A 25088-nucleotide genomic window follows, 5' to 3' on the forward strand; every position below is an offset into this window, starting at 1 on the left:
GATTCCTCCTTGCTCCGCATCTGTCACCTGGAGACCTCCCTTTCCTCCCCATCCAGTCTACATCTTTGAATAAGCTCTCAACGTACCCACCTTTCCCCACTACTCTTCGGCTGTGTGTGCTGAAACAGAGAAAACCAAACTCTGTGAATCTGACAGCCTGCCTTTTTCACACCTTCCCCTGAGCTGCTGGGAGAATCCACACAATACATGCACATTGTGCCACTTCTATTCAAGTTCTTCATCTGGTTGCTTTAAACCACTTAGTGATTCGGGACTCCTGCCTGGCTCATTCAGTAGAGCATGTGACTTTTGACCTTTGGGGTCCTGAGTTAGAGCCCCACATTGGGCGTGAAGCCTACTTAAACAAAGGAACAAACAAACTTATCGATTCTTGTAAATATCCATAGTAATTCTCTCCTCTGTGATATAAACCACCAGCTCAAACCTTCTCCATAGCCCTTAACAAGACAATTGTCTTCCTACCTCAGAGAACACACGGGAGCCATCAGAAGAGAGCTTCAGGTCTCCTGCCACCACATTTCAGCCGAACTAACCACCCTGGCAGGCAGCCTTTTACATTGGTCCCTGGCGATTCCTACTTCTGGGACTCACAGTCCTGTGTAATCCCCTCCCTCTGAATGTGGGCTGGACGATGTGACTTCCTTCTAATTAAAGAGTCTAGCAACAGTGGCAAGCTATCACTTCTGAGATGAGGTTACATGAAGACTATGACCTCCATCTAGCTTCCTCTGCAGCTCGCTCTGCCATGTTGCAAGCTGCCCTACGGAGAGGCCCGCGTGGCAAGAAAGCGAGGGTGGCCTGTTGGACAACCGCCAGTGAAGAACTGAGGTCCTCAATCCAACAGCTCACCAAAAAAACAGAATCACGCCAACCACCTTGTGAGGGAGCTTGGAAACAGATCCTTCCCCGAGCTGAGTGTGGAAATAACCACAGCCCGGCACATTTCCTGATCACAATCTGAGTCAGAAGTCCCAGCTAAGATACGCCTGGACTCCTGACCCACAGGATACATGCACAACAATTGCATTGTGTGAAGCAGCCACATGGTGGTGTAACTTGTTACATGGCAGTAATGAATACACACACCCACTCATCCTTCCTGCCTCTTGCTGCAGTGGAAGAGAAGCCTCGCCCCTACTCTAAAGCAGATTCCACCGTCTAGACAGGAGGTCCCTTCCCTTCTCATTCTCCTAGGTCTTATCCACAAACAAGCCCCTCCTCCAACATCTTGCCTGATTTGTGGGCGCCTTGTGCTTTCTCAGCCCACGTGTCCTCTCGCAGCTTACCTGCTCTCTCTTCGCCCCAAGGGTATAAACCAGTGAAGACAGAAGCCAAACCAATCTGGTTCCTTGTTTGATCTCAATTTCTATCATCATCCCTTGAACACAAAAGGCCCTTCATAAAAATAACGGTGAATGAATACATCATGAATGGATATTTAAAAAGATTTTGGACAGTCCAGTAAAATTTCATTGGTGCTGCTTAGCCTTACTATATCACCTGCTTTAAACCCAGCATATGAAAATCTAGTTAAAAACTATACACATAACAGCGTAATTTGCTGAAATTGGTGTTTTTGCTGGATTTTTGTTGTTGTTATTTTCTACTAATGACTCACCCTTCTCTCAAATGAAACTATTTTCCTTCCTGCAACCAGGACCTCCCTTAGCCAATAAGACTCTTTTATGCAAAATTTTTAAAAGAGTACCCTTTCCTCTTGGCAACTTGCCCAGCTTGGCAGACCCTGTACAGGCTGGGTTTCCAGCCGCACTCTCTCCCACGGCCAACGCTCTCGCACAATGAACAACCTACATACCCTTACACTGCTGCCCTGCTCAGTCCTTCTACCAGGGAAAACCTCGGGCCTGGTGTTTGTTCTGTGGAGTTCTGGGCTCCCTTATCTCCCTGAAGAAAGTCAAGAACCAACATGAGTTGAATGAAACTAGATCATCCAAGGGGCACCTGGGTGGCTCGGTCAGTTAAGCGTGTGACTCTTGATTTTGGCTCAGATGAAAACCCTAGGGTTGTAGGATCGAGCCTTGCATCAGACTCCGAGCTGAATGAGGAGCCTGCTTAAGATGCCTATGATTCTCCCTCCCTCTTCCTCTGCCTCTGTACCCCATTCGCACCCTCTCTCTAAAGTGAAATAAATAAACAAGATCCTCCAAGAAGTGGGGAGATGGATGATGATGCTCTGCACTGGAACGGGGGAATGGGGAAATCTGGCCATGACTTCCCTGTGAAAATGGCAGGTGTGAAGGCCCATCTCCAGCACCCACACAGCCCGACACATGACCATGCTGGCTGGTGAAGTAGCAACTGTACTGGTGACCACAAAGGGCAGGGAATGAGGCACCTTCTCCTGCTTTGCTTGCACAGCTACTGAGGAAAACCTCAGCAAGAGAGGAGATGGCCTGGAATGTAGATGGCTTCTGGAAGTCTCACCAGTGCTGGCGAATAATGATGAAGGATGATGTGCCTCAGACCAGACTTTGATTAATTTGACTTCAATAAATTTAGAAAGATAAATGATTAGACCTCACCTGCACAGTATATTATAACATTACATCTATAGCCATATTTCCCTTACTGGACCTCACATGTACCCCTTGTTTCTAGCTGCATTCCCCGAAACATTGCTAAGGCTCTAATGATTCATATTTAAGCTACTTATGTATGTGCTTCATAGCTCTCCCTGCATCTTTCTCTCCCCCTCACTTCTTTCTCCATCTATTACATGATTACCTACTTTTTGAAATTTAATTTATTTTTAAAAATTTTTTTTTATTTCTAGGAGAGAGAGAGAGAGAGAGAGTGAGCAGGGGAGGGTCAGAGAGAGAGGGAGTCACAGACTGAAACAGGCTCCAGGCTCTGAGCTGGCAGTCAGCACAGAGCCCGACACGGGGCTCGAACTCACGAACCGCGAGATCATGACCTAAGCGAAAGTCGGACGCTTAACCGACTAAGCCACCCAGGCACCCCTTTAATTTATTATTTTAGAGAGAGAGAGAGCACAAGCAGAGCAGAGGGGCAGTGGGAGAGACAGAAAGAATCTTAAGCAGGCTCTACAACACAGAGCCCGATGTGGGGCTCGATCCCACTACTCTGGGATCATGACCTGCACCAAAATCAAGAGTCTGATGCTCAACCAACTGACCCATCCAGGGGCTCCCAGATTAACTTCTTTTCAACATGACTTTCAGAATATCACTTTGTCACACAAACATTTTCAACTGTTCCCCACTGCTTAGAAGCTGGATTTCAAAGTCTTTGCCTGTGGTTCAAGGCCCTGTACAATATGGTCTCAATATGCCTGTCTGGCTTCACTCCTAACCTGTGATTCCAGCCAAACTAAAAATTCTCATCTCAGTGCCTCTGCCCACCTCAATTCTTCTGGCTGGGGTTTTCCCCAACCCTTCTTCTTCTTTTTTAATGAACATCTTATATAACCTTTAACACATGAATGCTTAACACATTAATATTAAAATTCTCCTTTCTCTGGACGTGTTTCCTAACTCTTTAACACCTAGAGTCCTTTTCTTGTCTTCTATGTTGTTTGTGGTCATAATTTAATTTCCCTGTGCTATATAACATTTGATTTTAAATATTGACTTGACTATGATTTCCAAGAGCGAGCTATCTACCTTCACGTGTCTTCCATGTTGCCTCGCACAGGATTCTGCACAAAAAGGAACAAAATGATTGATTGGTTGATGTTTCCTTTGACCTGAAGTTCCATCATTAACACTTTCGCTGGACTTAAAATACAACTTTTAAAATAAAAAAAAAAATTTACATTCCATCCAATTTCTCAAAAAAAGTTCACCTAACTATAAAGCTTAATTACAAACCTGAAATGTGCATGTTAGCAAAACTAAAAGACATAAATATATAATCGGATATAGAAGTTTCTGTTTGGAGGTGGGTACAGTAATAAGTAAAATATACTTATGATATAAGCTATGTCATAGAAAATCTGGTCCTCTTCAAAGAATAGTATTAGGTTATTAACTTTGAAAAGAACAAATATCACCTCTTTAAACGTATGTTTTAAGACTGAAAATATTTAATTCTAATATTTAATTAGAAATAAACCTTCACTTGAAGCCATTTAGGTAGTAATGAACTCTATTTCTAAAAATTAATGAATGTAAAGTCTGTTACAGGTTTTGTTTTCTTGTAATTTTAAGCCCAGTTCCTTCTTGAATGAATGAAATTCAGCAAAATTTTTTACAGGAATAGAAATGACCTGTGACTTGTAAAAATATATAATCCAGAAAATATAGGACCTACCAAGGCCAGGTTGTGAGAGCAGAGCGTCATGCAGTAGCCTCTCACTAACCATGCCCTAGGTGTTGTGGGGCTTAAAGGTGCCTAAGAAAATCAGTCTTGGACCTCAAATCCTATCACACACAGAATAATTTAACGTGAAGACACCAATTTGGAGATCCTCCAAATTTCCGGCCAACATAAACAAAAAACCTATAGATACAAAAATTATAACAGCTAGCTCTGTTTGACATCAATTCAAAACAGATCAGTTTAACCAAGGGCATTGGCTTTCTCTGACATCTCATTCCAGAAGTGTGATTATGTCCTATTTGCTGAAAAAAGCAATGCTTAAAAAGTTGCTAGCTTTTTTTAAAAAACAGTTGTTCACAGCCTGGACACAGACTGTTCTTTTTAAAGTGAAAACAAATGTCCACTTAGGAAGACTTAGTGTACTTAAGAATCAATTGTATTCTGAAAACAATTTACCCTAAGAGGGACTGGATTTTTATTTAACAAAACAGTCAGATAATGGTTTTAATAGATTGGAAGATAAATAAACATTAAGTAGTTAAAAACAAAAAGTAATTCATCTACTATTGCTTCTCTGGGACTGGAGTACTTTACAAGAGAAAAAAAATTCAAACAACATATTTATAGGTACATCTGTCTTTTCAATAGAAGCTATTAAGTGCAAGTAGCAAGTCTCCAGTGTCTCACAGCACATTTGCTGATCAGTATAACCACTACTCCATCTAGTGTCCAAACTGCAAACAGCAACTAAGGAGAGATTTTTCTGCAAGTCCATCTATCTTAATGCCATTTTTATTTTTTACTAGTGTTTGTAATTGATTACAAAGACTATAAAGGACAAAAATTAAAAAAAAACAGAAAACAAAAACAAAGAATGTAAAGGACTGATTGCTTATATATAAACTATTCACTGTAACTTGTCTCACTGTGGTAAGGAAATTAAGATCTGGTGCCTATAAACTGTCCTACAAACTATATAAAACAATTTGTGGAACACAGGTAAAGGCAAGAATGAGCTATTTTTAAAGATTTTTTTAAGTCTTTTAAAAGGTGTTGTGAAAGAGAAAGTTAAGGGGCACCTGGGTGGCTCAGTCAGTTGAATGTCTGACTCTTGATTTTGGCTCAGGTCATGATCCCAGGGTTGTGGGATCACTAAGTGTGGAGCCTGCTTGGGATTCTCTCTTTCTCCCTCTGTCCCTCTCCCCTCCTCATGTGCACTCTCTCTCTCTCTTAAAAAAATGGTTAATAGCTAACTAATTAAAAGAGAAAGTTAAGATGTTGTGTTGAACTATGGCTAGGAATCGTGACATTCATAGACTATATAAACAGAAGGGGGGAAATAATTGTCAGATATAAAGCCAAACAAAAAATATTAAAATACACACAAGAGAATAACTTATTGGTTGGAAATGCTTTTGGAGTTGTTGATAATTTTTTGTTTATTTGCCTAATTATAGCTCTTAATTATTTCCAAGTGGATATTTTGTTGTAATTAACCAGCCAAGTAAATATTGATAAATCTAATGTGACAGTCACATATACCTATTCTCCAGGATAAAGAAAAATCTGGTCAAATTCCACAGGTCCTCATTAAAAGTATTAATTTTTATATTTGGAAAATTATTTTCAAAATATCTTTCTATTAGTAAAAAATAAAAAATGGCAGAAGGCCAGCTGTTAGATTTAGAACTGAAATGCTATAAGAGAGAGTGCATCATTTGGGGGGGTTCTTTTCAATATTGCTACTGAAGAGGTCCTCGTTTGTTTGGAAAATATTTACATCAAATTTCCAATGCAACCATTATTGGAGCTACTGCTTTTTAAACATCACTGAAAGAACATAAAAGTATTTTGAAATTTTAAACATGCCCTCAAAAATCATTTTATGATTATTTGCAAAAGGATTCAACCTAAAGAAAATGCAGGCAATCAGAAAAGAAATTTCAAGTAAGTGCAACCTCTCTCCAGAGATGAAAAAGAAAATGCAGCTATAATTTTAAAAATCTAACTGAATTCTATAGGTGCTAGTACAGAGGTATAAAATCCACTTATGGAGCCAAAAAGAAGACACTTTACAAATGAACATTTAAGATAGTATAGAAGACAGACCGTAAGGTGACCCACATTTGCCACCTCCTGATGTCCATACCATTGTGTAGTCCCCTACCATTGAGTGCAAACAGAACCTGTGGATGGTTTTTAGCCAGTAGAAAATGGCAAAGTAGATTTGCCACACTACATAGGATTCCATTTTAGCAGACTGGAGCAAGAGATTCTCCTTCTTGGCTTAAGGAAGTGGGAGCCATGTTGAAGAAGACTGTGAGCAACCTTCAATCAACAGCCAGCAAAAACCCTCAGTCAAACAGCCCTAGGAGAGGAATTCTGCCAACAAGCTAAATGAGCTTGGAAGCCCACTCTGCCCCAGTCAAGCCTCCAGATGAGAACACAGCCTAGCTCACACCTCAACTGCAGCCTGGTGAGACCCTGAGCAGAGAACCCAGTTGAATTGTGCCTAGTTCTGACTCAGGGAAATGTGACTTGTTTTACCTGCTAAGTTTGTGGTAATTTGTTATGCAGCAATAGAAAATGAATACAGGCAGTATGTTAAATAAAATTCTCAATTCCACAGTTATTGAAAACCAGACCCAGGTCTGAGCCTGACATAGAGTATGTCCTCAGAGCATAGCTGAATGGATGTACTATATCTTACAGAAAGATCAGAAAGGCAAGTAAGAATTTAATGCACAGTTCCGAGGACATCATAATCTATTTGAGGAAAAATGGACATATAATTAACTCTGATGAGTAACTAAAACAACGTGATTCGATGCACAGAAAAGAGTCTGCATTAATAGAAATCAATCAGGCTACAGGGTCAGCTGGCGGCTCAGTTGGTTAAGTGCCAAGTTCAGCTCAGGTCATGATCTCATGGCTCCTGAGTTCGAGCCTTGCATCAGGCTCTGTGCTGACAGCTCAGAGCCTGGAGACTGCTTGGGATTCTGGGTCTCCCTCTCTCTCTCTACCCCTCCCCCACTCACACTCTGTCTTTCTCTCTCAAAAATAAAATAAAATAAAATAAAATAAAATAAAATAAATGCCAAAAAATTTTTTTAAAAAAGAAAAAGGATGGAGGAGGACTTCATCAATTCACAAAACTAACATCTGAAATAGGGCCAGCCTCATGTTTAGCTGCATCCAGCCTCAAGGCTCTGAAATTCTATTTGCTCTTTCCTCCTAAGCATGTCATTTTCAAACTTGGGAAAGCTGACAAATATGAACACAGGAGTTATACCATCCAAGGGCTTCCATGGAATAGAGAAGAAACTTCTCTTCCATAAACCCCAGTGAAAGTCTATACCTCTCATTGACCTGAATTGGATTATGCACACACTTTTCAACCAAGCTCCACAGCCAAAACTGACCATCCAAAGCCAGTTGGCACCCAGAACTAGAGAAAACAATGGGTCATTCCCTCTAAGCCACACAACTGACGATGCCTCATAGAGACATTTTCCCCACAGGAAAATCTGAGGGTAATGGTGGGAGTCAAAGGAATTTGATGTTAGGTAGTCACCAATAAATGTTGGCCACAGGGTCATACTAATTCTGAGTGGGAAGATCACTGATGTAAAATATAATGAAATATAATGCATAAAGAAATTATGCATATACCCAAGTGAAGGATATATGAGAACACCTTGTACTAATTTCACAACAGTTTTTAAGGATGAATTCAAATTTGAAAGTTAAAAACATTTCATTTATTCTGGATTAGATATGATGGAGGCCAAACTTCCATAAATTAAAGAGATTAGGTTTTAAAAATAGGATAGTAAAAAAAAAGATTTGTAGTAGTAAAATTTGTGAATTTCGAAAGAAAATAAACTATCGTTTGTTTTTGAGCCTCAACTCTCTCTCTCTCACACACCTTCTTTCTATAGTTAGAAAAATATACATACTTGGGATACATTTGATGGAAGTGTTTAGACCCTCTAGTTTCAGCCGAGAAAATTTCTAGTCCACTTCAATGTTGAGCTGGATATGTTGACTGAATTACTAGAAAGTTGGTAAAAGGGTCAGGAAAACAGATGCTGTACCAAGAGTTTGGCAAAAAGCTTAGGTGTCAGGATAAGATAGGAGAGGAGAGAGGATTTAGGCCAGTGAGGAGCTAAATAGCAGAAGGGCAGTAACCGAGAAAATCTATGAGGAAGAAAAGAATTTTTTAGCAACAGGCAAAGAAAAGACTAAAAGGTACTGACTCTGTGGTTAGGTGCAAAAAGAAATAGAGAACCAAGAAAGAGCATAGAAGATCTTTTGGTGAAGACCCTGATTGTGACATGTTGATGGACCAATGTTTCATAATTAATCAACTATTAAGAATCATCTAATATCTCCTACCCTATAACTATCTTCCCCAAGGCAAATACTAATTTTCAAAGAACATGAACAGAACATTAAAATAATACTTAAATGAGCACTTCTAGGAGAAATGGCTGATTCCAGGATGGGGACAGGAAACACAAGACGGGCCTGGAACATTGTTTGGTGCCAGAAAATAAGAAAGTGATTTTTAAAAATGATGGGATGGGGCACCTGGGCGGCTCAGCCAGTTAAGCATCCCACTCTCGGCATGCGCTTAGGTCATGACCTCAGGGTCAAGAGATGGAGGCCTGCTTCTGGCCCAGCTTGGCTCCAAGCTGAGCATGGAGCCTGCCTGGGATTCTCTCTTTCTCCCTCTGCCCCTCCCCACGTGTACACAGCCTCTCTCTCTCAAAATAAATAAATACACAAACTTTTTTAAAACAATGTTTATGGTAAAACATTATTATTTTTTTCTGAGAGAGAGATAGATGAGCAGGGGAGGGTCAGAGAGAGAGGGAGTCACAGAATCCAAAGACAGGCTCCAGGCTCTGAGCCAGTTGTCAGCACAGAGCCCGACGCAGGGCTTGAACCCATGAACCGTGAGGTCATGACCTGAATCGAAGTCAGATGCTTAACTGACTGAGCCACCCAGGTGCCCCATAAACTTTTTTTAAAAATGATGGGGCAAGTCAAAAGGATACAGGAGCCAGTGTGAATGAGCTCTCAGTAGCCAAATATGCAACAACCTGGGCAACAAAATAAGTAATGATAGTAATGGATTAAAACACATAGAATAAATATCTATGGTCCATACAGATACAAATAAATAATTGAATGAATAATAAATAACTCAGAAGAAACAGCTTTTCCTTACAGTGGAATTCTAATTAATAAATGTAGAAGGAATGCTGGAAATAGAAAATCACCATAAGGCAAGTACCACAATAATTGTTGCAGGCAAAAATTATATGGAAGATCATTAGTGCGACAACTGGCTAAATTTGAACAAGATCTGTAGATTAGTTAGTAGTATTTTATCAGTGTGATTTCCTAGTTCCATTAATAGTACTATGGCTTTATAAGAGGTTACCATTTGGGAAAGCTAGGTGAAAGGTATATGGAACTCTACAAGTTTTGGACTTTTTGCAACAGTTTAATATGGCTAACATTTTTAAAATTAATTTAACTTTCCCATTTTTTTAATTTTTTTAAAATTTTTTTAATGTTTTATTTATTTCTAGGAGAGAGAGACAGAGACAGCATGAGCAGGGGAGGGTCAGAGAGAGAGGGAGTCACAGACTCCTCACTCATGACCTAAGTGAAAGTCAGACACTCAACTGACTAAGCCACCCAGGTGCCCCCTATTTTTTTAATTTTATGAAATTATATATGAACATAGTTTGCCTCTTCAGGTCTCAGGATCATTATGATAAACATCAATCAGCACTTTCAGAGTCATTCATCACTTAGGTTAAGAAAATCAGGGCAATCCTCCTTGACTTGCATTTTAGAGTAAGAGGTGGAGGGCAGGGGAGGACTCTGAGGTAGAGAAGACTCAGAAAGGCACCAGCATAGCAAAAAAGCTGACTGTCCGCTGTTGGAAGTAGTTGCAATGACACCCATTCAGCACAAATGTCCCCCTACCAAAACAAGTGGATGGATGTACAAACAGTTCCACTAATTGAAAACGTAACTCTCTCTGGCCACCATTTTGTGGACTTTTTTTTCTACTGCAGTTATCTTTAAAGCTGGTGCTAAAGGGGTTAATCCCCATAACAATGTTCGGGTCATTGGGAGAAGGAGCACAGGGAGGAGAAGGAGAGACAAATGGAGAGAGTGGGGGGGGGGGGGCTGCCACACCTGGTGTGAGATGCCAGTTATCTCCTCAGAAACAGCTCTGGTAGCTAAAAAGCATAAAAATGCCAACCAGTAGAAAGCTATTGATAGAACACCTTCTTCGTTACATTTGAGATGCACTATGTGATGCCACCATACAAGAACAATGTTCACTGCCCAGGTCGCTGATACACATGTGACATCTCATCTCACAGTTTAATGTGCAGCCTAGTGAGAGAAGTTAGGACCCAGGGGAAGGCAAATAGGGGAAGGCAAGGGGCGCCTGGGTGGCTTAGTCGGTTCGCTTAGGTCATGATCTCGCGGTTCGTGGGTTCGAGCCCCGCGTCGGGCTCTGTGCTGACTGCCAGCTCAGAGCCTGGAGCCTGTTTCAGAGTCTGTGTCTCCCTCTCTCTCTGACCTTCCCCTGCTCACGCTGTCTCTCTCTCTCTCCTAGAAATAAATTAAAATATTTTTTAAAAAAAAGGGGGGGGAGGCAAAACGGAAGAACCAATGGGATTCCACTTGTGACTTTAGACAAATGGCAATATCCCTTCTGAAAATAAGCTCGACAAATCTTCATTTTAAAAATGTCAATTACGCCCACAAGATTTTTATTTTTATTTTTTTTAAGATTTTATCTTTAAGTAATCTCTACACCCAACATGGGGTGTGAACCCACAACCTTGAGATCAAGAGTCCCATGCTCTACTGACTAGCCAGCCAGGTGCCCCTACCCACAACATTTTAAATTCTTAAGTGTCACAATACCACAAATGCTAATCTTTGGTCAAATCTGATGTTGGGCCTGATATACTTAATGCAAATCTCTTAAAGAACAGAGAAGAATGAGAAAAACATTCCAACTGACCTCAAAGGGTTGGGCTGGGGCTTTCATTGTTTAAGATCCTGGATTTAAAAATGTCTTCAAAATCATTTCCTAAATTTAATGCTAAGCACTGTGAGTCAAAAGTAAAAGGCTCCCTGTCTGGTGGCGATCTTCTTTAATAGATATTCCATCAAATAATTTACCATACCCATGTCTTCCAACCCTTCAGTCATAAGAAAAGCACCTCTTTTGATTGTTGCCTTATCTGCATGCCAAATATACTTTATTTCATATTTCTCTTTAAATCACTTCATTTTCACCAAAGTTATTTTAAAAGAAATATCTCTGTAATCACTGAGTGGAAAATGAGAATCACATGCCACATATAGAAACAAATTATAAATATAAATAAATATCTAAAATACAAACAAGTCTATCTATGTCCCACATAAAATTATCTCACATACTACTAGTAGTGTGCATGCTGCAGTTTGGAAGATGCTTTAATGTAATCTAAAACAAATGCAAATGCATTGAGTTTTTAAAATATAATTTATTGTCAAATTGGCTAACATGTAGTGTATACAGTGTGCTCTTCTTGGTTTTGGGGGTAGGTTCCCATTATTCATTACTCGCATACAATACCCAGTGCTCATCCCAACAAGTGCCCTTCTCAATGCCCATCACCCGTCTTTCCCTCTCCCCCATGCCCCCCATCAATCCTCAGTTTGTTCTCTGTATTTTAGAGTCTCTTATGGTTTGCCTCCCTCCCTCTGTTTGTAACTCTTTTTTCCCCTCCCCTTCTCCCATGGTCTTCGTTAAGTTCCACATATGAGTGAAAACATATGATATCTTTGTCTGACAACTTATTTCACTAACATAATACCTTCCAGTTTCATCCATGTTGCTGCAAATGGCAAGATTTCATTCTTTCTCGTTGCCAAGTAGTATTCCATTGTACACATAAACCCCATCATCTTTATCCACTCATCAGTAGATGGACATTTAAGCCCTCTCCATAACTTAGCTATTGTTGAAAGCACTGCTATAAACATTGGGGTACATGTGCCCCTATGAATCAGCACTTCTGTATAACTTTGGATAAATTCCTAGTAGTGCTATTGCTGGGTTATAGGGTAGTTCTTTCTTTAATTTTTTGAGGAACCTCCAGATTATTTTCCAGAGGGGCTGCACCAGTTTGCATTCCCACCAACAGTGCAAAAGTGTTCCCATTTCTCCACATCTGTGCCAAAATCTGTTATTTCCTGAGTTGTTCATTTTAGCCACTCTGACCGATGTGAGGTGGTATCTCAGTGTGATTTTGATTTGTATTTCCCTGATGATGAGTGATGTTGAGCATCTTTTCATGTGTCTGTTGGCCATCAAGATGTCTTCGTTGGAAAAGTGATTATTCATGTCCTCTGCCCATTGCTTCAGTGGATTATTTGTTTTTTGGGTGTTGAGTTTTATAAGTTCTTTATAGATTTTAGATACTATGTATTTATCCAATACATCATTTGCAAATATATTTTCCTATTCTACTGGTTGCCTTTTAGTCTTGTTGTCTGTTTCCTTTGCAGTGCAGAAGCTTTTTATCTTGATGAGGTCCCAATAGTTCATTTTTGCTTTTAATTTCCTTGCCTTTGGAGATGTGTTGAGCAAGAAATAGCTGCGGCTGAGGTCAAAGAGGTTGTTGCCTGCTTTCTCCTCTAGGGTTTTGATGGTTTCCTGTCTCACATTCAGGTCTTTCATCCATTCTGAGTTTAGTCTCTGCTTTCAAGGTCCAGCCTATGGTCAACAGGAGAATGATAGTTTCTACAACCTTTCTCACTGCATCTAAGCCTAGATATGAACACATTATTTCTGAACATTTATTTAGAGTTTACAAATGCCCTGTAATTTTATTATTTCATTTCCTCTCTGTAACAATCCTGTGAAATAAGAAATATTTAATTCACGGAGGAAAAAACTTAGAGAAGTGAGGGAATAGGCCTTTGATCATATTTCTAGTTTAATGGCAAAGCCAGGCCTGAGACACTGTTCTCCCAACTCAAGTGTTCCTTTTTACCACCCAGTAGATTCACCTTCTTCCCCAGAAAGAATTCTTGGATATAATGGATGATTAAGAAATTGAGGTAGGGGCACCTGGGTGGCTCAGTTGGTTAAGCGTCCAACTCTTGATTTTGGCTAAGGTCATGATCTCACAGTTCGTGGGTTCAAGTCCCCCATCATACTCTGCACTGACACTGTGGGGCTTGCTTGGGATTCTCTCTCTCTCTCTTTCTCTCTCTCTCTTTCTCTCTCTCTCTCTCCATCTGCCTCCCTCTCTCAAATTAAGCAAATAAACATTTAAAAAAGAAATTGAGGTAAAGGAAAATACGTAATAACAGAAAAGAAGTATTTATGATATTGTTGTAAATGAATAAAAGAGTAAAATTTTATATGTGATCACAATTACATGAAAAGATGGCCAGCAGACTATAGCAAAGTTTTCCAGATGGTACTGAGAGGGCTCTGGGGACAGCTGACCCCTTTCTAAAGGTAAGGTTGAACACTTAGTGCTTCTTTGTTCATTTTTAGAGCCTCCTTCCTTCTCTCCATCCCTTTCAACTCAGAGCCCACCTTAAACCTCAACTCAAATTAATTTGCAAAAGCCAGACTCATGGAAACCACACCCGTTGCTTTCAAAATGACTCTGGAATGCCTCTACACTAAAGCCACTTGGGTGCATAGAGGCCATGAAGGAATAAGTGAAAGTGTTATAGTGAGGAGACCAAGGCACTTGATCTGGTAGAGAATAATGAGCACAATGCACAGATTATGAGGAACAGAGAGGAGTGTTTGTTTGCTAGTAGCTTTAGACAAACAATCCATAGATAGATGTCAAAAGGAAATTCTGAACCAAATGGATGGATCAACCTTATTTAGATCCTGACACAGGCCATCATTTAGGAGGCAACTGAGGAAATTTGAACACTGTCTGAATAGTTAATGATATTAATGTTAATTTTTTTAGTGTAATAATGGTATTGTGGTTTTGTTTTTTAAAAGAGTTGTCGTTTCTTAGTGTTCCATGCTTAAATATTTACAGGAAAAAGTATGTGATGTCTGGAATGTAAAATATTGGGGAAGGCAAAAGAAATAGGCACACAGAACAAACTGGACTAAAAGTCAGTAGCTGTTGAAGCACAGGTGAGGGGTACATGAGGGATCATTGGACAAGTCTATCTACTTTCGGTTATGTTTAAATTTTTCTAAAAGATAAACTTATAACAATTCTTTTATTTATTTTTTCTATTTTAGAGAGAGAACTCAAACAGGGGAGAGGGGTGAGGGAGGAAAAGGAGAGAGGGAGAGAGGACCCCAAGCAGTCTCCATGCTCAGTGTGGAGCCCAATGTAGGGCTCGATCTCACGACCCAGAGATCGTGACCTGAGCAGAAACCAAGAGTCGGACACAATGGACTGAACCACCCTGGCACCCTAAAAAATAAGCTTATAAGTAGAAGTCTGCAACATCGTTAGTGCAGTCATTCCATTCTTCTTTCTAGAAATAACCCCTCCCCATTTACTAAGGAAACTGCCCCTCTCCCCATTCCATTTGGTTCTCTTGGGACCAACAGTCACCATACACAGGGGTGACACCAGCCCCATCCTTGTGACTTAATCAGGCCTTAGAGAGGTCTTGGGATTTTATGTATGGCCCCCACAAGAGAGAAGTTCTGACTTTTCTCCAGGGTTTTTCACCAAAAAGATTTAAGCATGGAGTTACTGGCGACCATACATGATCCCACAGTAGGAGAAAATGCACCCACCCCAGACACTCAGAACCAAGAGAGTGGGGATGGGTCAGGGCTGGAGAGAGGACTCGGGGGGAAAGAAAGAGAAAGAGAATAAAAGGACAGGATGACAAGGTTTCAGTCCCTGGATCCAGTGTCCACTTCCATCCAAAGTCACATTCTAAATAGGGAGCCACTATAAGAGCTTTAAATACCAGAGATTTACTTCTGTCTAGAGCTCTTACCAGAACTCCAAACTCAAATAACTTTGCAGATGTGATTGACCCAAGGATCCGGAGATGGGAAGGTTACCCTGGAGGGCCAGCTAGGCCCAATATAATCAGAATAAGGAACGTGAGAAGGAGCAGAGGTTGGAGTGGTGCACTTTGAAGATGGGGGAGGGGCAGAGTCAAGAAATCAGGTGGCCTCTGACAGCTGGAAAAGACAATGAAACAGATTCCCCCAGACCCTCCAGAAGGAACACGGCCTGGCCAACACGTTGATCTTAGGACTTTGGACCTTCCCCAAAATCCTAAGATGATAAATCTGTGCCATTTTAGGTGACTAAATTTGTAGTCACTTGTTACAGCAGGTATTGGAAATGGATACATCCATTGTCTACTCAACATCTGCGCCATGGACATCTCACACCTGTGTACCATGCTGAACGCTCGATCTTCACCCCAAACATGCCATGTGCACAGCCCTCTCTCTTTCAACCTATGGGAGCTCCATGCTGCCATCGCTTCAGCCAAATGCCTCGCTCCATCCATCCAAAACTTCAGGCAGAAACCTTGGAGCTGTCCTGGACCCCCTCACGCCAGATCACCTCCTTTGACTATCACGCTAATTTCACCTTCAAAATGTATCCAGATCAGGACTCTTTCTCAACACACGTACTGTAGTGTCACCAGCCCATTCCGAGCGACCACCCTGTCTCCCCTGGAGTGTAGGAATAACCTCCACACACGTCTTACCTCATCCTTGTACCTCTCCAGCCTACCATCAATATAGCAGCAGAGAGGCTCTTTTTTAAATCGTAACCAAGTCAGCTCCCTCTTCCGCCCGGGCTCCTCTTTCCACCTGAAGTGAAAGCCCATGGACTCTCCTCTCCTGTCATTGTCCCCTCCCTCCCCATCCCTCCACCTCCACTCACCCAACAACACCATAGTGACCTTGAAGCAGCAGGGCATGCTCCAGCCCTGAGGCCATCAAACCACCCTTGCCTGGAATGCTGGTCTCCCAAGGATCTGCTAACTCCCTGCCTGAAGCCTTTGTCCGTGCATCAGTGTGGCCATCAAGCTCACATCAGCACTCTAGTGTAGCTACCCGCCCCCAAGCACACCTCCACCAGCACTCCCAAGTTTCCTTTTCCTGCTCTACTTTTTCTTTTTTCTGTAACACTTAGCCACTTTTTAACATATTACATAACGCACATACGCATAATATCCCCTATTTTCTGTCTTTCCCCGCTAGAACATAAGCTACACGAGGGCAGAGAATTTGACCTTCATTTGGTTCACTGATGTACTCCAAGTACCTAGAATAATGCCTGGCATAAAATAGTTGCTTATTAAATATGAGTAGAATGAAAGAATGAGTGCTTGAAAGCTAGTTTTAGCTCCAGTCCAGCCACCTGCCACCAGAAAAGTCCTCATACACATCTATTGACCTGAGTTGTCATTCTTGCTGGAAGACTCTGCTGGTGGTGATTGATGGTTTACACCACCCTGTGGTGGAAAGGAGAGCATCTCTGCTTGCGATCACTATTCATGCATCGGGACAAATATACCAATCGATCCATTTCCCATTATACTCCCCACATATAAGGGCTTTCATTTTGCTGGGATTGCATTTGTTATTTTTAGGGCTTGTTACTGTTTGTGACTTTGCCATTTAGGTTCTGCCAAAACCTCTGCTTCTGATCAGCAGCCCTTCTGAGAACTGCCATCTGCGGCGTTTGCCAGGTGCCTTGCCCCAGCATTCTGCCTCTATCTGATCCGAAACACAGCCACAGGCCTCGTCATCAGCTTTGATGTGCTTCTGCGTGTCCCACACAACTCACCTCTTCTTCTCTAACTCTTTCATGGAGGGACATTTTAAATATAGGCTTCCCCCTCTAATGAGTTCCCATAAATATGCATGAGAGTTAAAAACACAAAATCCAAGCAACAGATTTATCTGATATAAAAGAGGGCTCCAATCCCAGGAGAATAAAAATATATAAAACCACTGATCATGTTATAAGTATTTATTTAATTTTCATTCTAGAGTAATTACTTGGATCTATATAATGTTAAAACATAGATTAAAAACTAAAATTAGCCAAGGAAATTAATTTTCTAAGGCATTTCAACAGTCCAAGTTTGAGTTATCTCAGTTCCTTGCAATCAAACTTTATCGAGAGAAGTTTAAGTCAAGGTTGGGAAAAAGCACTTGCTGCCAATGATATACGCTGCAAAAGAGTAGAGCATATGATGCTGACTTTGGTAGAATCTTACTGACTTCCCTGAAAATAGTGTCAGGAGAAAGAACATGGGTGCCTCAGTCAGTTAAGCATCCGACTTTGGCTCAGGTCACGATCTCACAGTTCATGAGTTTGAGCCCAGTGTTGGGTTCTGTGCAGACAGCTCAGAGCCTGGAGCCTGCTTAGGATTCCATGTCTCCCTTTCTCTGCCCCACCCCTGCTTGTGCTCTGTCTCTCTCTGTTTCTCAAAAATGAATAAACATTTAAAAAAAATTTTTTTTAAAGAGAAGGAACAGTTTCTCATCTTTTGCTAAATCTGTAGTGAGTTGTATCCCATTGAACTGGTCTACATTTGAGCTGTGCTGCATTTGTGTCATTGGGACATTTTACTGCTAATTCTTTCATTTATTTCTGCTCTACTCACGGCCTTGTTTTAATTGTGGTAAAATATACATAAGACTTAGTATTTCAACCATTTTTATACGTGCAATTCAGTAGCATAAGTGCATGCACCACTATTTCCAGAGCTTTTCATCAACTCAAACAGAAACCCTGTACTCATTAAACAACTCATTTCCTCTCTTTCCTCCTAGCCTTTGGCAAACTCTAATCTACCTTCTGTCTTATGAATTTGCCTATTATCTCATTTAAGTGGATTCATACAGTATTCATCTTTTTGCATCTGGCTTATTTCACTTAGCATAATGTTTTCAAGGTTCATCCATGTCATAGAACGTATCATTATTTTATTCTTTTAACAGATAATATTCCATGGCATGCATATACCATATTTTGCTTGTCCAGCTACTCACTACCTTCTAGAAAAAAATGAGGTTGATCTTTTTGGGGGGGAGGGGGAGTTGACATGTTTTTAATGCTTTAGACATATTCCTTAATTTTGCTTTTATTTTTCTTTTAATGTTTATTTAATTTTTTTTTTTTTTTTTTTTTTTGAGAGAGACAGATAGACAGAGCGTGGGTTGGGGATGGGCAGAGAGTGAGACACAGAATTGGATGCAGGCTCCAGGCTCTGAGCTGTCAGCACAGAGCCCCACACGGAGCTGGAACTCATGCACCACGAGATCATGGCCTGAGCCGAAGTCGGACTTAGCGGACTGAGCCACCCAGGAGCCCCAATTTTGCTTTTATCTTTCATCACCAGATATTGTGACATGAGGAAGGGATACACACTTTCTAACACAAGACGATTATCCTTGAAAACTCAGAGTCCCACTGGAGAGACCGTCGACTAAACAGAGTGCTCCTGAGGCACTGAGATAGACTGGGGCCACAATGGACACAGCAAGTAACTCTGGCCAGACGAGCTAATTAAGTTTTCAGTGACACAACAGCATCTGACCAGGGGTTTGAAGGATGACTGGAAGCTCTACATCAGAGAAAGAAGAGACAGGAGGACCTCAAAGCACAGGGAATCACACATGTCAAGACAAGGGGAGTAGAGGCCCCTGGGTGGCTCAGTTGGTTAAGTGTCCGACTTCGGCTCAGGTCATGATCTTGTGGTTTGTGGGTTCGAACCCTGCATTGGGCTCTGTGCTGACAGCTTAGCGACTGGAGCCTGTTTCAGATTCTGTGTCTCCCTCTCTCTCTGACCCTCCCCTGCTCATGCTGTCTCTCTCTCAGAAATAAATAAAACATTAAAAAATTTTTTTAAAAAGACAAGGGGAGTAAAGAGAGGGCACACTTGGGGAAGAGGGCATTACTGAGACACCACAATCAGAAAATATGCTCCAGAAGTTTAATTACAGTCTTAGATGGAGGTTAACATCCAAAACAACCTGAATTTCCTCAGACTTCGTGAGGCAGTGGTTACGGGTAAGATCCCATGAGTGGTAATACGAAAGCTCTGTCTGCCTCACCGCCCTACTCCTGATGCAGGCTTCCTGGTCCCCAGCAAGGCAGCCCCAGGAATCTGGGGGTCTCTATTCCCAGTCTTCCACTGCCCTCGGACATTCTGCCTTCGAGGTCACTTGATGAGGCATCTCACCACTATGGGAACGCTGAGGCTGTGCCAGGGGTGCAATCAGCCCTGATCACACCAAGGCTCTGCATCTCTCCTGCACTCTGGGCCCACCCTGGTGCCTATAATAAGTTCAGCCCATTTTATTTTTTATTTTTATTTTTTTAGAAAATTCATCTTTTTTAAAGTTTATTTATTTTGGGAGAGAAAGAGAGGGAGAGCATGAGCGGGGGAGAGGCAGAGAGAGAGAGGGAAAGAATCCCAAGCAGGCTCCATACTGTCAGTGTAGAGCCCAATGTGGGGGCTTGATCCCACGACTTGTGAGATTGTGATCTGAGCCAAAATCAAGAGTCAGATGCTTAACTGACTGAGCCACTCAAGCGTCTCAAATTCAGCCCATTTTAGCCTTACAGTTCCTTTCTCCAAAGGGCTCAGATCTAAACCATGGGGTCTGATGAGTGCCAACCACAAAATCTCTTCCTGAAAGTTCTTCTACAACAACCTTTCCCATTCAGTTATTCCTTCAACAAATATATATATATATATATTTTTTTTTCTTTTAACATTTCTTCATTTTTGAGAGACAGAGACAGAGCACAAGCAGGGGAGAGGCAGAGAGAGAGAGGGAGACACAGAACCTGAAGCTGGCTCCAGACTCCAAGCTGCCAGCACAGAGCCCGACACCGGGCTTGAACTCACAAACTGTGAGATCATGACCTGAGCTGAAATCAGATGCCCAACCAACTGAGCCACCCCAGCGCCCTTCCTTCAACAAATATTAACAAACTATCTAATATTCTAGTAAAAGACAGAGTTAAAAGGAAGATGGCAAAAAAAATTTTTTTAACAAATAAAATATTATGTGGATTTAAAAAAAAAAAGGAAGAAGGCAGGGGTCTATTGTCATGAAGCATATTTTATTTTCTGGCCTGTGTCTGTGTGGAGGGGAATGCAGATAAAACACAGCAAGCTAGTTTTAGTGGGTGAGGAACTGAATTATGAAGGGAGGGAAAACAACTCAGGAGCACGGGAAGTGTGACTGGTGCATAATGAACTGGCCAGGAAGATGGGGTTTGGACCTGGCCTCCGGTGCTCAGCTGAGGTGTGACCAGGCACTCTGAAAATAGAAACTCCATATTCTTCCATCCGCCCCACCAAATTCTCGCCATGTGGCCTTATTTGGTGTACATACATGTGTCTTTTGGCTAGAACCTCCACAAAAACCATGTGAGGATCGTCAGCAACTCGACACTTTATTTGGAGGAATTGTCTCTAGATGTCACTGTCTCAGAATCACAGAATTAATCTCAGAATGGTTATGAAACTCCTTTTAAATAGTAACCAGTATTTTTTAATGACACGCAACATACTAATAGTATTTCAGGCACAGATTAAACTTAAATTTTCCACCTTCGTTTTAACATTTTTCTTACATAACAAAAGTAGTAACATGTAAATCAAAGAAGGAAAATCTTTTTTTTTTTTTTACAAATAGTTTATTGTCAGTTTCCACATAACACTCAGTGCTCATCCCCACAAGTGCCCTCCTCCATGCCCATCTCCCCCCTCCCACCCACATCCATCAGTCCTCAGTTTTTGTCAGCATTCAAGAGTCTCTCATGGTTTGCCTCTCTCCCTTTCCCCCACCATTTCCGCCCTTCTTCTCCCCCTTGGTCCTCTGTTAAGTTCCTCCTAATCCTCCTATACGTGCACACATATGATATTTGTCCTTCTCTGCCTGACTTATTTCGCTCAGCATAACACCCTCAAGGTCCATCCGTGTGGCTGCACATGGCCAGATTTCATTGTTTCTCATTGCCATGGAGTATTCCATGGTATAGATAAACCACATCTTCTTGATCCATTCATCTGTTGATGGACACTTAGGCTCTTTCCATGTTTTAGCTATTGTGGAGAGTGCTGCTATGAACATTGGGGTACATGTGCTCCTATGCCTCAGCATTTCTGTATCCCTTGGGTAAATTCCTAGCAGTGCTGTTGCTGGGTCATAGGGGAGTTCTAGTGTGAGTTTCCCAAAGAAGGAAAATCTTTTGGCTAGTCATTTCTTTAAGGGCAGCTCCTTCCTTCCTACAACTTGAAGAAGCTGGGAGGACAGCCTTTGGAGAATCCTGGATTCCCAAGAACTAGTGGGTCCTGGTGTTGGGGGATCTAAGGGTCTTCACATCCACCACGCTCAGAGGGCTTGTAAGCACTGTATGAATGTGTTGCTTGGGCAGTACTGGAAGGGGCTCCCCAATGACTGACAAGGTACAGCATCCCATAGGGAAACCAGAACTTCCCGAGACAGGCAGAATGGCTCGGCCACAGCACACACACCAGGCCAAGGTCAAAAGGAGGTCCCGCTGCATCTCCTCCAATCCTTGCCTGTGTTTGAGGTGCGTTGGGCCTGGGCCACGCCGGCCACCCACTAAGCTGACTTGGATCCAAGACTGATTAACCCAGTCTGGCAGCCAGGTTCAGAAGTCTGGCCAGATCATCACTTAAAGTTCCCTAGGGTTCTGCCTGGTCCTAAGCCTGCAACTCCCGTCAACTCTTGACATCACTCTCCTCCCATGTCTCACTTCTTGTCTCTCTCACACACAGTTATCTTGCACTTTACATTTCAACCATCTTCCCATGATCCCTATACTCCCTCTCACTCATATACCCACACTGCTCCCTTTGCCCAGAAATCTCTTCTCCCTCACATGGTGAGCACCCACTAATCCTTCCTGACATGGCTCCGGTATCCGTTACCTCCTCTGGGTGACCTCTCTTGACAAAATTCCAATCTAGGTCAGGTCTCCCTCCTACGATAGTCCATCTTACACCATGTGGAAAGGTAATGGAAATGAATCAGTCAGAGGTCTGCTTATGCCACAGAAATAAGGTCCTAAATACAGGGACTAAAGATGTCCTATTCATTTTTCCCTGTAGCACCTTTCACATAGCAGATTCTCTGTCAGGGTTGATCAAATGAATAACTAAGTAAATGGTAGAATCTAAGTAAGACAGTTCAAGACAGCTGCCCAAATCTGAATTGGATTCCTGGTGATTTTTAATTGGCTACTAGTCATGTGATTCATAGATGAATTAGCCCAATTTAAGATGTAGAATTGAACACTTGCTCCAGTGCCTAATGAATGAATCAATTAATTAGATCAATTGAAGCTGCAAAGGTCTTCTTATAAAGATAGAGATTCTGCAACACTTGCCCCCAGAATCTCTCTCCATGGGAACAGTCATTTAATTATGGGATTGAATTTAATTTTTTTAAACAAAGAATTGTATTTTAATTTTAATTTTTTAAATGTCTGTTTATTTATTTTGAGAGAAAGAGAGAGCAAGTGAGAAAGGGGCAGGGGGGGAGGGAAGGAGGGAGGGAGGGATGGTGAGAGAGAGAAAGAGAGAGAGAGAGATAGAGAGAGAGAGAGAATTCCAAGCAGGATCCACACTGTCAGCATGGAGCCCAACTTGGAGCTCCATCCCAAGACTGTGAGATCATGACCTGAGCCAAAATCAGGAGTCAGACACTTAACCTACTGAGCCACCCAGGCGCCCCAAGAACTGAATTTTTAAAAATAATATTATGCAATATATACTTGATTTTTTAAATATCAAGTTATTTATTTTCTTAAAACAATTTCCATATACAAGAACTCTACATCTTGATAATGTTTTCATAACAATCCTCATAATCCTTGACCTCAAAAACAAATTTTTTTTACTATGGGAAAATAACTGACAACAACTGCTATATGGCAAAGAGAGGGAAGTAAAAGCCTGTCTTACTTGCTCATGAATAAATTATATTCAGTTCCTTCCTCCATTGTCTCTTCCTACTTCAGACCCAGGAAGAGTGAAGGGTGGAGATGGGAGGTATCAAGATAGAGTTACAATTGGTGTACACAATATCACAAACTAATAGATAACTCATAAGTCTTTTGCTTCTCCTTTTCCTTCTCTTCTCCTGATATTTGCTCAGTAGGATCAGTGACAATTTTGAAACAGGCTGGTCTCACGTTAGTTCCAGGGGACTCTGGCCGTGAATTCACAATGACCCCAGAGATGTGGTTGGAGCTGACCCACGCCAGATCAGATGCAAATAAAAAGCAGATGCCTGCAACGATGTTTCAGCCTAGACCCAAAGCTACCCCAAAGAAGTAGAGGACAAGGACTTTGCTCAATTGCAACAATCATCTATATATTACCGTGGGGGAAAGCCTTGATCCCCTTCCAGCAAATCTTCGCGGACCATTCAAAACAACGTCATTCCTTGTGTGGCCCAGCAAACCTCCACCCACCCCATCTGTGGGAGAAGCCAAAGGTAGGGGCAGAAAGCTACTCACACCCGCTACTACTGCCAACAATCCTTTGCAAACTTTTCTTTCTCTGGGCGTTGTAACAGATCTCCCCTCCTGCCAGAGACTGAGAGAAGGAGAAGCAGAAGCCACACCCATGCATTCCAGCTGCTCAGTCAGAGACTTTGTGCAGCACCAACCTACCCCATCACCACTATCGGTCCACAGTTAGCAACAAGGGCCTGAAATTCTCTTCAAAAGTCTAAAAATCCAAACATACCTGTCTACTCAAATGCCAGTTCGTAAGCAAAAACATTAACTAGATTTTGTAAGAGGACTTCTATCTCTTCCCATTTTAAAAAATCTACTTTGCCCTACAGAATTCACTTATACATTCTCTTTTTCTTCCTCTTCATGGAAAATTACTAACAAAAATTATAAAGATGATAAGAAGATAATGAACTTCCCGGCTTCTCTACTATGTGGCCCATCAAGTGAAAATGAACATGGAAATATTTAATTTGGTCTTTATAATAGATGTGACTCTCATGACTTATTTTTTAAGACCTAGCACTATTACTACATATGAACTTAGAAATTTAAGATTTCTAATGCTGATAGAAGATCCTTTCTATGGTAAAGAAAAGAAGGTAGGTAAGAGTGGTTTGAACATTTTGGAGGAAAAAAGGGTTGATAACTTGCTTCTCCTCATAATATTGTTAAATGCAAATAGCAGGAGGCCATTTTTTTTAAAGTTACCATGTTATTCTTCACACCTAAAAACAATTAACATGAATCCCTCAATATCAAATATCCAGTATCATTTTTCTGTAGAGTTTGTTTGAATAAGAACCCAAATAAAGCCCAAACGTTTTGATTGTACAGTGTTTCTCTTCATCCTTTCCACTTGTACGTTCCTGCTCTGGGGCAAAGATGAAAACATGGGCCATGAGGTAACGAAGAAGCACAGTGGATGGACCCAAGGGAGGTTCAGGGGTGAAACCTCACGCTGGTGGGGCTCCTGAAGTAGGTGAGGCTGGACTGGGCATGAGGGATCCTACCCATCCTCCAAGTGTGTTTCTGAGGAAAGAATAAGAAAACAAACACCGCACTGGGGAAGGGTGGCTCTGGGAGCAATGTGCAGATGGTACTCAAGGGTGGAAAAGGGTTCTAGCTTATTCCACGGGCCACAAGCCTAAATTCGACCGGTTTAAGAAC

Source organism: Hyaena hyaena, unplaced genomic scaffold, assembly GCF_003009895.1.
Source record: "Hyaena hyaena isolate Hyena2069 unplaced genomic scaffold, ASM300989v1 scaffold_52, whole genome shotgun sequence".
NCBI classification, from domain to species: Eukaryota; Metazoa; Chordata; class Mammalia; order Carnivora; family Hyaenidae; genus Hyaena; species Hyaena hyaena.